We start from the raw sequence: 12,628 nt of genomic DNA, 5'->3' as shown, positions 1-12,628 counted from the left end.
AGGTCATTTGCTTAGGTGAGAAAATCCGATTTGTTTTCTCTGAATAAGGACATACATGCAGTTGCTTTTCCTAAACACCAATGCTAAGTGAATGCAGGGAGAAGACAAAGACAGCCCTTGCCCTCAAGATCTGCCAGAGTCACAAGTTTTCACAAGTTTCAGAAGTAATATAAAATGTCCTTGTTTTCTTGAAGAGTATGTAGGTTCAGTCATAGGAGTTGTTATTCAAGAGCATGTGAATTTCTCTCAAACCAACGGAGGAGGGATTGTACATACAAGGGTTTTCAAAGACTAATAGCAAAGCAAGGAAGAATTGAACATTCTGTTAGCTTCTTCTTACGTCAAAGAAAAACCATTAGTGAAAGGAAAAGGTAAAGTTGTAAATGAAAAAGGAAAATCCCTAATTCTATGAAATACACTTGAGCAGATCATCCTCTGTATGAACCTAGGACTGAAAAGCAGAGCAATATATAAAACTTGCTTTCTAGAATATTTTGGCGCAGTTCATCGCCACTGCGGGGGTGTAGGGGGGTGGGGGTGAGGCATTAAGAAGTTACTTCCTGCGGTTGCAGCCATGAGGGCAAACCGGGAGCTGGACTAAACTAGCTCCGTTCTGCCGCCACGGCGGCAGGACCAATCAAGGCGGATTCCTTTCTTAGGGCTGGGACGGACTGAACCACTCTGCAGATTGGCAGCTGCGCGGTGGCGTCTTGGCTAAGCAGGATCCGGCTAAGGGCTCTAGCCAAAAGCACCCCGCAGGGAGGTGGATGAGCCCTTGGTTTTGGGTGGCCAGTGCACCATGTGGTGCCAGGCTCTGGGTCTTTTTAAATTGTAAAAGCTGCTCAGGGACACTCATGAATTAGACCAACTTTTGTACAGGTGAAACATGAATTCAAGGCAATTGCCAGTGATAGGGGCATGTAACTTTGTGCTTACCCCGGCAGGTCTACTTTAGTCAGGAATGCTGGGCCACAGTGTCTTGGGCAGAGGCCAGGACAAGTGTGGAAATGAGATAAGCTGAGTCAGAGCAGCCACTGTCAGACGCAGGATCTGCAGTTAGGAACAGGCCAATTTGGGGAGCTGGGGGGACACCCTAAATGGGATGAGGTTCCCACTAAGGAGCAAGTGTGCTGGAATGGGGGCTGTGTTCTGGCTAGGCAACAGTTGTACTCTCCCGTGGCACTAGTGTGGCTGGGATTGGTTGCGCCAGGCCGGGCCAAACACCAACACCAACTGGTGTCCTGGGGAACCAGGGTAGACGTGGGACTGACTAGGCAAGGTCTCAATCCCCTACTGAGCCATCTGTGAGCTATACATGGGTATGGACGAGCCATTGCCGGGCTGATACATCCAACAAGAACCACAACGGAGTGAAAGCCAGCCAGAAAAACCACTGTCCCTGCTAGGACAGAAGGTGAACTGAGTAGGGCTGGCTCATGGACCCCCTGGTTTGTGCAAAATAAGCACAAGAAGCAGGATAGGAAACTGCCCAGAACAGGCCATAGAAAGTTTCTCACCGACATACATTTGGCATGGGTCAGGGGTGGACCAGGCTGAAACGGTTCATGTCATCCACTGGCAAACCCAGACGCCAGAACGGGGTGTGGGTCGGGCCGGGTTTGGTCACGACAAGAACTAGTACACAAGACAGAAAGCCAAGGTGAGGTTACCTGTACTAGATTTGAATGCAGCACCCAACCAGCACACGTGAGAACCAGGAAGGGAGAGGGCAGAGCCAGCGGGGGGATTAAGGGGCTGGTCCCCTCGCCGGATAGCTACTCCCACTAGATAGCATGGGCAGGGATGGGGACAGACCAGACTAAGGAAGTGGTGGGTTGCCCCCTCTTGGGTCACTACTCCAGCGGGAGGACATCAGAACTAGGACCAAGGCTGGGGTGGCTAGATGGAGAGGCACTCAGCAACATCCGTGATGGCTAGATGGTTGAGTTGGTTAGAAGGAACTAAGCTTTAATACCCATTCCATTGATAGGTATAGGAGCCAAATGGGAGGCGGGACAGACTGGACTAGTCGGCTATGCACATTGGCAGGCCAGGGTGGGAGGCGTGCCTGGAGGGGGTTATTGTGGGTCACCCCTACTGGGCTACAGCTCCCACTAGTTGATAAAAGGGCCGAGTACGTGCTGGGCAGAACCAGGTTGGACTACAACACCCATTGGTTTCAGTGCAAGTCGGGACTGAGAGCAGAACCAACCCAGCAACTGCAACCACCAGCTGATCGTGGAGACGGACTGTGCCGGGCCCTGTGCTTACTAGAACATACGGGAATCTGATCTGGGAATACCTCAAAGTTTCTTTGAAGATCTCCCCAACCGAACTGCTGGACTCAGAACCCTAGCCAAGGAAAGACAGAGGACAGAACAAGTCAATCAACCACCTCAACTATATGTTGGCAGCGAAATACTGGGCGGATAAAGACTCTATGATGGACTATGACAATCAATGGATTCTTCAATGACCTCATCGAGCTGGAAGTGGCGAGACTGGCAGCGATTCACAACTGGAGAACTATTACAACCACTTGAGCAGGTATCTTAGAGCATGCCCCAAATCTGGGACTTTGGGCGGGTGGGAAACTGGGTGGGGCTTCTCCCTCAATATCCCCCTTTACCTCAGATACATGAAGGAAGTAATATGAACATAAAAATCTTACCCACATCCCTATAGCCCCTAAACATTTACACCGTAATTAACTATGTAAGATTGTTAACAATAAAAAAAAAAAAAGAAGTTACTTCCTTGTTGAAATGAAATAGAAAGTAGAAAACAGACTTTATTATTTCAAGGGACTTGAAGAAACATATTGCAGATCTTGATTTCCACAGAATGCAAGTTATTCAAAATTTAGCGTATTATATCCATTCAACTAAACAGTCTGTTTAGATTTAGCATATTGCATATCCAGCCCATTCCTCACGCTGTATAGGAGTCTTGCATTTTGTTACTATCTTTAAATTGTGTTGAAGAGGAACACAAATGATGTTTCAAATGACAGTAAATTTCTATTATATTTGATCATTTTTTTATATATAAGCCAAAAATGTGGTGTCCCGGTTAAAAAGAGAAAAAAACTAATGTTTACACGAGTGCTGGCCACAGTCATGTTCTATGAAAGAAAACTCAATGAACATTATCACTCTGCAGCAGGTTCAAAACTTCAGTGTTACAAAGTATGTTTCTGGTTGTTGATACATGTCTTTACTGGACACTGCTTTGAGCAATACACAACTCAGATTAGAAAAAGAAATGGGGCACATGACAGCAATTGAATGTCAAACAGTGAGACATTGTGTAAGGAATTATAAAATTTTCAAGAGATATGGTCATTGATCTTAAAGTTAATACATATCTAAAACCCTGTCTCAGAAAAAATTGCAATTCAGGGAAACTATAGTTTTCAGTTGGCATGGAAAAAATATACTACCATTGGAAAAGGTTGTGTTTTTAAAAATCTAGATTGTTTTAGGGCATTGGGTACATACATAATTTATTAATGTTGTGATCCATTACTTAATTTTCATTTTCCAATTTTCTGTGGACTTGTGCTCCATCCACCCTCTAAATTCATGTTGAAATCATAACTGCCAGTGGGGTGCCAAAGGATATGTTGTCTTTGACAGGAGATTGAGTTTAGGAGAAGTAACAAGTATGGAGCCTTCATATTGGGAATAGTACCCTTGTAAGATGAGAGAAGGGAGACAGAGGTAGAATAATGTGTACATGCACACACACAAAAAAGCCATGTTAATGCACAGCAAGATGGTAGTTCTCACCAAATTGATAGGTTATAGAATAATACTTGTAAAATGGAAATTTTGGTCTTAAACTTTCCTGCTTTTTGTACTGTGAGAAATAACTTTCTGCCAATTAAGATACTCAATCTATGGAAATGTATTAATGGTAGTATGAGGTGACTAGGACAAGGTTCAAAACAATCAAAGAAAAGACAAGTTTGCAATAATTTCTTTGGAGTATAAGAAAGCTAAAAGCAGAAAACATTACTTTTAATAATAACTAAAATAAGTTTTGGTGTTAAAAATCATGACAGCGAAGTGTTTTGAATTCTCAAAGCTACTATGTATGATAATTGACTGGGCCGCATATAAAGTGGTGAATGTTATGAAGAGCATAGAGAATATCAGAGGCACTTAAATAATAAAGCATAAACCCAGGAAAGAAAAGCAAAAACAAAAATCTGAATAATAACATTGTAAAGGTTAATTTTTGAACTATGTTCTACATAAATCACATAAAGTCTGAATGACAAAAAATATATTTTCTTTCTATCATCATCATCATCATCATTTTATGTTACAGTTCCATAGGCCTGGAATTTCCTCAACCCCACCCCCAGACCCCCTTCCACTGAGTTCTTCCATATAATTACAACAGTATAATTCCTCATAAACAGTTTAAAGCCCATCATTCCAGGCATGGACAACAGCAGTGAGTCCAGCATTCCATTTTCAAGACACATCCAACAGTTTCAATGGGAGTCCATCCTCGAACTGAAAGTAGAGATGCACACTGCACTGTATCCTCACATCTGGACATGTCAGTCTCCACTACACAGTCACTGTAAATCCCCCCAAGTAAAAAGTCACAAAACAAAACTAATAACAGGAAGGAAAACACAAATTTACACTGCCATAAAACAACAATCCACTGGATATGATAGTCTCGATTACACAGTTACTATACGTCCCCTTAAATGAAAAGCCACAAAACAAAATCAACAATAGGAAGAAAAACAGAAACTTCCAATACCATGAAGTTAAATAACATGCTACTGAATGAAAATAATGGACCGCTTCACAAATTTGAGTGTCATCCTTGCACAGGAGCCATGCTAATCTTCTCTGTATCATTCCATTTTAGTATATGTGCTGCCGAAGCGAGCACAAAAAACACATATTTTCGACTAGTAAGAATTTGGAAGTTGATAATGTGATTTTGGATGATACATGAAATACACTCTTCCTTTTTTCTCTTCTTAAGGGCCTATTATGAACTCTACAGACATGCCTGGTTTGAATACTACCTCTGTTACTTAACCATACAGGATCCTAGACAATTCACTGATCTCTCTGAGCTATAGTTTCTGAAAAATGGGAATACATGATATATTGTGAGGGTTAAAAGAGTTAGCATATAAAAACACTTTGAATATTGCCTGGTCTATAGCAGTTATATCCAAGCATATACATTATACACTCATGTTATGCATAAGGCTGTTTTGGTCAACAATGAACAATATATACAACTGTGACCCCATAAAATTATAATGGACCTGAAAATTTCCAATTGCTTAGTGATGTGAAAGTTATCAGAGCATCATTGCATAATGTATTTCTCATAAGTTTGTGGTGATTCTGGTGTAAATAAATCTACTATGTTGCCATGCATATAAACGTATACATGTAAAATTGTGTGCAATATGTAATACTTGATAAAAAACAGTAATAACAATTTACATAGTTACTATACTCTTTATTATTATTATAGCGTGTACCCTATATGATATAAAACAACAAGTACAGTAGTTTATATGTGCAGATATCTCAGGCTATCTTTTGTTTAGTACATGCCTTGATTATAGCAGGAGGGCACTTCAAGTGATTAACGTTTCCCATATAGGATTGTGGAGATCCCTTTATAATAGTCAAACATTGAGAATCTTATCTAATGACACTTTTGTTAAAAGTCTTATTGTACATAACTATGTGTTATTTTTGTGTTATCATTATTTCTAGTCACATATCTATCAACAGAGATAGAAGGATGAGGTGATATGGAAATATGTTTAATGTTTTGTTTAATATCTAATGAGGTACTAGCATGTATGAAAGATGAAATTAAATGTTTAAGATGTATAGATGACCTAATAATTTTAATTGCAGGAAGTTATGAACCAGTGATGAGTACTATATAGTAATGTCACCTGATCGAAGCTACTGCACTGGTGAATGGCTTATTCGTACAAATTCCCAGGCAATTTTAAGCTTTTCAGTACAGCTGGATTATAGAGTGCAAGGATAAAATATTGACATAGGAGGCTAAAAAGGTAAGCAGGGATTTGAATGCCGTCTTAGGAGAGTATATTTCATTCTGAGCGCAACTAGGGAGTTTCAGGAGGATTTAAAATTAAGGAAATGTCATGAGTAGATTTATTTTTTTAAAAGATTACACTGACAAGACAGTAAAAGATTGAATTGAGGATAGCATGTAGAACAAAGTTAAAACCTAGAAGTTAAAGTCATTACCATAATATAAGTGAAGTGATAAGCATCTAAGTCAAGCAGTGGTCATAGTAATAGAAAGGAAAAGAAAACAAATTCAGAAAACGTTTAGGAAACATAATTCACAGGATCCAGAGATCAGTTGGGACTGATGTGAAGGAAAAGGATTAGTAAAGGATGACATCAAGAATTCTACCTCAGGGAAATTAGGCTGAAAAACGCAGGAGGGAGGGTAAATTCGGGAGATGGAATTGGGTGTTCAATTCAGTTTATATGAATTTAAGTTTCCAGACCATATAGAGATGAGTTTTATTTATGAGTTTGGATTCAGAAAAGAAATCTGAGCTGCAGATAAGATATTGAAAGCGCAGCGCATCTGGAGATTGCTAAAGATCAGAGAATGTTCTTATTTAGATAGGAAGAAACACCCTGTTACCTGACTAACAACAATGCTTAATTCATAAATGTATTCATTTTATTTATTTAAAGGGCAGAGAGGCAGAGATAAAAACAAAGAGACAGAGAGCTCCCATCCAGTGAATCACCAACAAAATGTCCACAATGGTTGGAGTTAGGAGTCAGGAAATCTATTCAGGTCTCATATACAAGCCATCATTGTTGACTCCCAGGATGTACAATGCCAGGAAAGTAGAACTTAAGGAGGATCTAGAACTCAACCCCAGATGCTGTTATATGGGATGTGGTTATTACAATGAAATTTTAATCATTATGAGAAAGTCTTTTCGTATCAGAAACATTTAAAAGGAAATTTAGAAGGAGATTAAGGAGGAGGAAGCTAAAAAAAACTAAAAAGAATACCTTACCCAGGCTCTTAATTTTGAATCAAGAAAATAGAAAATCTCATAAGAGCATAAATAGAAAATTTTATAGGAGCATGGTTAGCAAATAATACTTTGACATCAAATAAGATTGATTCATCTCATGTGCATTTACTGAGTGCATACTATAGGAATATGTGAAGGAATATGTCACATACTTTTTAGATATACAGAAAGAGGACAGCATCACCAGGTGCACATGGAGGATATGGCAGTCCATCGGAACCTGCAGAGGATACCTGACATCACAACAGAGGACAGAACACATCAATCAACTACCCCTGCCATATGTTGGCCGTGAAAAACTAAGCAAACGGACACTCTAAGGTGGACTATGTCAATCAGTGGATTCTGCAGCAACCTCATCATGCTTGGAATGGCGAGATTGGCAGCAATTCATAAGTGTTGAATTATCTAAACCACTTGAGCAAGATCCTCAGAGCATGCCCCACATAGAAGACCCGGGATGGATGGGAGGCTGGGTGGGGCTTCTCTGTTTATCTCTCCCTTTACCCCATATACAGGAAAAAATGTGGAAATAATAGTCTTACCCACTTTCCTGTAGCCCTTGAACATTTGCACCCTAATTAACTATGTAAAGATTGTCAAAAATAAAGGAAAAAAACCCACTTTGGATTTAACAACAATGTGGTGGTAGATGATTTTCACCAGAGTAATGTCACTAATAAGGGCGACATCAAGGTGGTAGAAATGACACTGAGTTAAGAAAAGAATAGTGCTGGCAAAATGCCTTTGAAACATAAAAAATAAAGATATTCTGATCTCTAAATGGACTGAGCCAATGAGGAAACCTTTCTATTCTAAACACCTGAAAAGACTGGATAAGAGATAGCAAAACAGGGTTTTAAATACATGTTGAAATATCCGTTCTCCTAGAAAACAAAGAGAAATTCATATGTGCCAGGGAAAAACTGAAAAGTATATTGGGAGGAACACAAAATACATCCTTAGCATCTCTAGCGTATGTACAAGTTGGGCGTGAAACAGCAGGCAAGATCAGACTACACTAATAGTGATTTTGGTTTTGAATATCCATTCAATTAATAGGAATCAATGCTTAAAACTCACTTAAAACAAAACTGATACTTCCATGAAACTTAGGCCCTGCTTGGAGTGCACTTACCAGCCCAGGAAGGCAGCAAAGAAGCTGCGGATTCCAGATAAACAAAACAGAAGAAACTCATGAGGCACAGAAAGTTTAAATCTTATTGAAGTTTGTAGTCTTAATTTATGTTATTTATATAATGGAAAAGATTCAATTAATTCATACAAAATGGGTCAAGAACCTGGTCGGAGCAAAATGAATCAAAGCTACACTGAGAAACAAAGCAGAATTTAGGCATCAAAAAATCTTGGGAGTGGAAATAAAATGTAAGTAAACATAAGCTCAGATTAAACATCTTTTTCATAGGATGGAATGATCTTTCCTGTTAGGAATGTAAACAGAGGGAAGAGCAATCTTGAAGAACACATAAATTAAGCATGAAATGTTGTAGTGTTAAAAAAAAAAAAGCAGACAAATAGAAACTGTGTGGGCCCAGCAGCAAGGCTTAATGGCTAAATCCTCACGTTGCAAGTGCTAGGATCCCATATGGGCACTGGTTTCTGACCAGCTGTTCCCCTTCCCTTGCACCTCCCTGTTATGGCCTGAGAAATGAGTAGAGAATATCCCAAAGCCTTGAGAACATGTACTCATATGGTAGAATCAGAAGAAATGCCTGGCTCCTAGCTTCAAACCATTTCATCTCTGGCTGTTGTGGCCATTTGGGGAGTGAACAAGCAGAAGGAAGATCTTTTCTCTTGTCTCTCCTTCTCTCTGTAATTTTGATCTGCCTTTCTAATAAAAATAAATAAATCTTAAAAATAAAACTATAAGATGATCATAGAGTTAAATAAGAAATAGAAATCATAGAAAGAAAATTTAAGAGAAAGTAACAAATTGGCAGGAAAAAGAAATTTTAGAAATAAAGAATGCCATTAATTAAAAACATAACAAGTGGACTAAATAGAAAATTGGAGTTAGCTGAAGAGAACATCAACAAATCTGAAGACATACTTCAGAAAACTACTTAAGGTGCAAAGAGTACAAAAAAAAAAGGTATGAAATTTAAAAATAGTAGAGGGCCCAGCAATACGGCTCAGTAGCTAAATCCCCACCTTGCAACTAACAGAATCCCATAAGGGCACCAGTTTGTGCCCAGGCTGCTCCACTTCCCATTCAGCTCCCTGCTTCTAGCCTGGAAAAGCATTCAAGGAAGGCCCAAAACCTTTGGACCCTGCACCCATGACAGAAACCTGGAGGAGGTTTGTTGCTTCAGATTGCCTCAGCTCAGGCTATTGTGGCCACTTGGGGAATGAACTAGCAGATGGAAGATCCTTCTCTCTGTCTCTCCTCTGTAAATCTGCTTTTCCAATAAAAATAAGTAAATTTTTCAAAAATAGTAAAGACAATGGGGAAGATCAACATATGCCTAATAGGGTATCTGTCTGACAACTAGAACAGTCTTATATGTAAAAAAAGCCAGGTGGTCAGAGTCCTAGAAGTTAAGGTGCCCCATGTCTTCTAAAAGAGTAATTCAATTCAATGCAAAGCTCTGCATCCTAGCCTAAGCTTCCGGATTATGCAGGTACTGAATGGCAGTGATATTGGATCCAGTAGTTGAGTTCTTACTTGATAAGCTTTGATTGAATTCCCAGTTCTTTGGTCTTTTGTGAGTATTTGGGGGGGTAAACCAGCTTTTCAAGTAAACAAATAGATAAATATATTTTGGAAAAAAAGAAAGGAAAGTGAAAAATCAAGTTATGGTTGTACATAGGCCAGAAGATTTTCTGACCTAGATAGCATACTTTTGAATATGTGTTTATCACAGAAAAATGCACAGCTGTATCTTATTTAAAAATAATACTTGGGTGCAACTATAAATCAAGATTTGACACGTGGCACCAAAATAATACAAACAGTAATCGTAAACATGTTTTCTCATCAACAAAAGAAAGATAAAGGAAGGAAGGAAAGGAGGGAGGAAGAGAAAGAGAGAGAGAGAGAGAGAGAGAGAGAGAGAGAGAGAGAGAGAGAGAGAGAGAGAAGAAAAGAAAAGAAAAGAAAAGAAAGGAAAAGAAAAGAATAGAAAAGAAAAAAGAAAAAGAAATCTATTACATAAGCTCAAGAAGAATGTTTGCCCATGTCTCTTTCCTTGGTCCTTCAAGAAAAAGAACTATCTCTGACTCAAGGATTTGTGGATTGCACTAATGCCAAAAGATACTTCGGGGCAGGTATGGTGTGTGGAGGAGTGAACAGTATAAAAAAAACATTTAGAAATGCAAAAAAAATTACTTCCTCATCAATTCTTTCTTCTTGGAAAATACAGTTACCAGTTTACATATGCAGAGTTTCATTTTCTTGGTACTGTCATGTTCCAATTAATGTCACCAAATGTATTCACAACCTAGTGTGGCATTCACAACAGTTAAAGAGAGTAATTGTTTAATTGATAAACATTAATGTTAAGTCTATTTTCTAAAATGGTATTGCTTATAAAATATGTGTGCATGGAGTGGGTTTCAAACATGGTGGCTCAACTGGCTAGTGCTCAGCCTGCAAATGCCAGCACTCTATAGGAGTGCCGGGTCACATTCTGGCTGCTTAATCACATCCAACTCCTTGCTGGTAGCCTGGGAAAGCAGCAGGAAACGGCCCAAAACCTTGTGACCTTAAACCCTTGTTGGAAACCTGGAAGAAACTCCTAGCTTTAAATCAGCTCAGTTCCGGCCATTGAGGTCATTCAGGGATGAATCAGCAGCAGAAAGATCCTTCTGTCTTTTCTTCTCTCTGTAAATCTGCCTTTCCAATAAAATAAATAAATAAATAAATAAATAAATCTTAAAAATATGAATATGCATGTATACTTGTTTGTGCTTTTACTATCACACAAACCCCATTTTTGAGTCTTTCTCCAAAATAGCTGGTAATTTACAAAGTATTATCCTACACTTTCAAATGAATAATTATCAATGACAAAGACCGAGAAACAATTTCAGCTAAAAAACATTGAAGAGATTTCACAACAATACAATATTCTTGATTGGTTCTTCGTCAATTAAAATTGCTACAAAGCACACAACTATGAAAATACCAGAAATTTTAATGTTGACAGATAATTGTGCAGTACCAATATTTTTCTGTTATTTGATTATTTTTCTGTGACTATGTAAAACAAGCTTGTCTTTAGAACATTTGCTTATAAAATTAATAAAACCTATAACTTACTCTCAAATTGCCCTGAAATTCTCTGTATAGGCTCTAGGTAGAATTATGTCCCTCTAAAATTCATATGTTGATGTACTAATCCACAGAAATTCAATATGATCTTATTTGGAGATATATTCGTTATAGAGGAAATCAATTGAAAATAAGGTCATTTGAGGGGGCCATAATCTGGTACCACTGAGGTTACTACAGAAAGAAAATCTGGACATAGGACACAGAGACAGGCTAAAGTGTAGAAACAGGGGGAGGACAGCCAGCTGAAAGCAAAGGAGAGATATTTGGACTAGATCCTTTGTTCAGAATCCTCTGAACAAACTAGCCCAACCAAATCTTGATATTGGACTTTGAGCTTCCAGAACTGTGACAAAATAAATCCCTGAAATTTAAGCCACACAGAGCATGGTACTGTGCATGGTACTGTGATGACAGTCTAAGCAGAGTAATACCAAGATTGATACTGAGAAGTGTGTACTGCTTTAACAGCTGCCTAACATTATGAAAGTGCTTTTGAAATTGATACTTTATAGAGGCTAGAAGAATTTTAAGGATCCTGATAGAAAATCTATAGGTTGTCTTGAAAGACCTAATAACTTGAAAAAGCCTAATAACTTTCTGGTGAAAGTTCACACACAAAACATTTTTATTACAATTTTCGGATGATTGATTATTATTTGTATTTTTCACTTTAATTTGCAAGTTAATTATAAATGCTTTAAAGGGAAATGCGTTTTGAAACTATGTATCCTTGAGCCCATTATATTTTGGTGTGTGCTTCAATGTACAGTTTGTAAAGATACAGACTTTTGTGCGCAAAAAATAAAATTACAATTTCCTTCTTTTGAACTATTTATTTATTTTGAAAGGCAGAGTTTTGGAGTGAGTGAGCAAGAGAGTAAACGAGTAAGTGAGAGTATGCACAATTGCCCTTCCTTCTGTTGGTTTACTTTCTCAAAAGACCACAATGGCCAGCTCTGGGCCAGGTCAACCCAGTAGCCTGGAATTTCACCTGGGTTCCTCACATGGGAGGCAAGGGTTCAAGTGGTGCAGCCAGGACTCAAATTAGTGCTCTGTGGGATGCTGCCGTCTTGAGTGACAGCTTAACCCATCGGGTCACAACAGAGATGCCAGATTAGGTTTTCTTATTCCTTTAGATCTAGAGTTTAGCAGTCCACGACCCATGATCCAAATCCAACCCATTATCTGTCTATATTGGTCAGTGAATTGAGCAGCTTTAAATATCTTAA

At 38.7% G+C, this 12,628-nt stretch overlaps 1 non-coding gene across 1 annotated transcript; it reads right to left on the bottom strand.

Moving 5' to 3' along the window:
• Positions 1 to 4,814: 4,814 nt before the first annotated feature.
• LOC118760515 (U6 spliceosomal RNA) lies at positions 4,815 to 4,920 on the bottom strand. The gene has a single exon (XR_004996823.1). It is a non-coding gene; the product is annotated as a U6 spliceosomal RNA (small nuclear RNA).
• Positions 4,921 to 12,628: the final 7,708 nt, after the last annotated feature.

Source organism: Ochotona princeps, chromosome X, assembly GCF_030435755.1.
Source record: "Ochotona princeps isolate mOchPri1 chromosome X, mOchPri1.hap1, whole genome shotgun sequence".
NCBI classification, from domain to species: domain Eukaryota; kingdom Metazoa; phylum Chordata; class Mammalia; order Lagomorpha; family Ochotonidae; genus Ochotona; species Ochotona princeps.
Note: the sequence above shows the minus strand (reverse complement) of the source record. Positions and strands in the feature narration are given on the sequence as shown.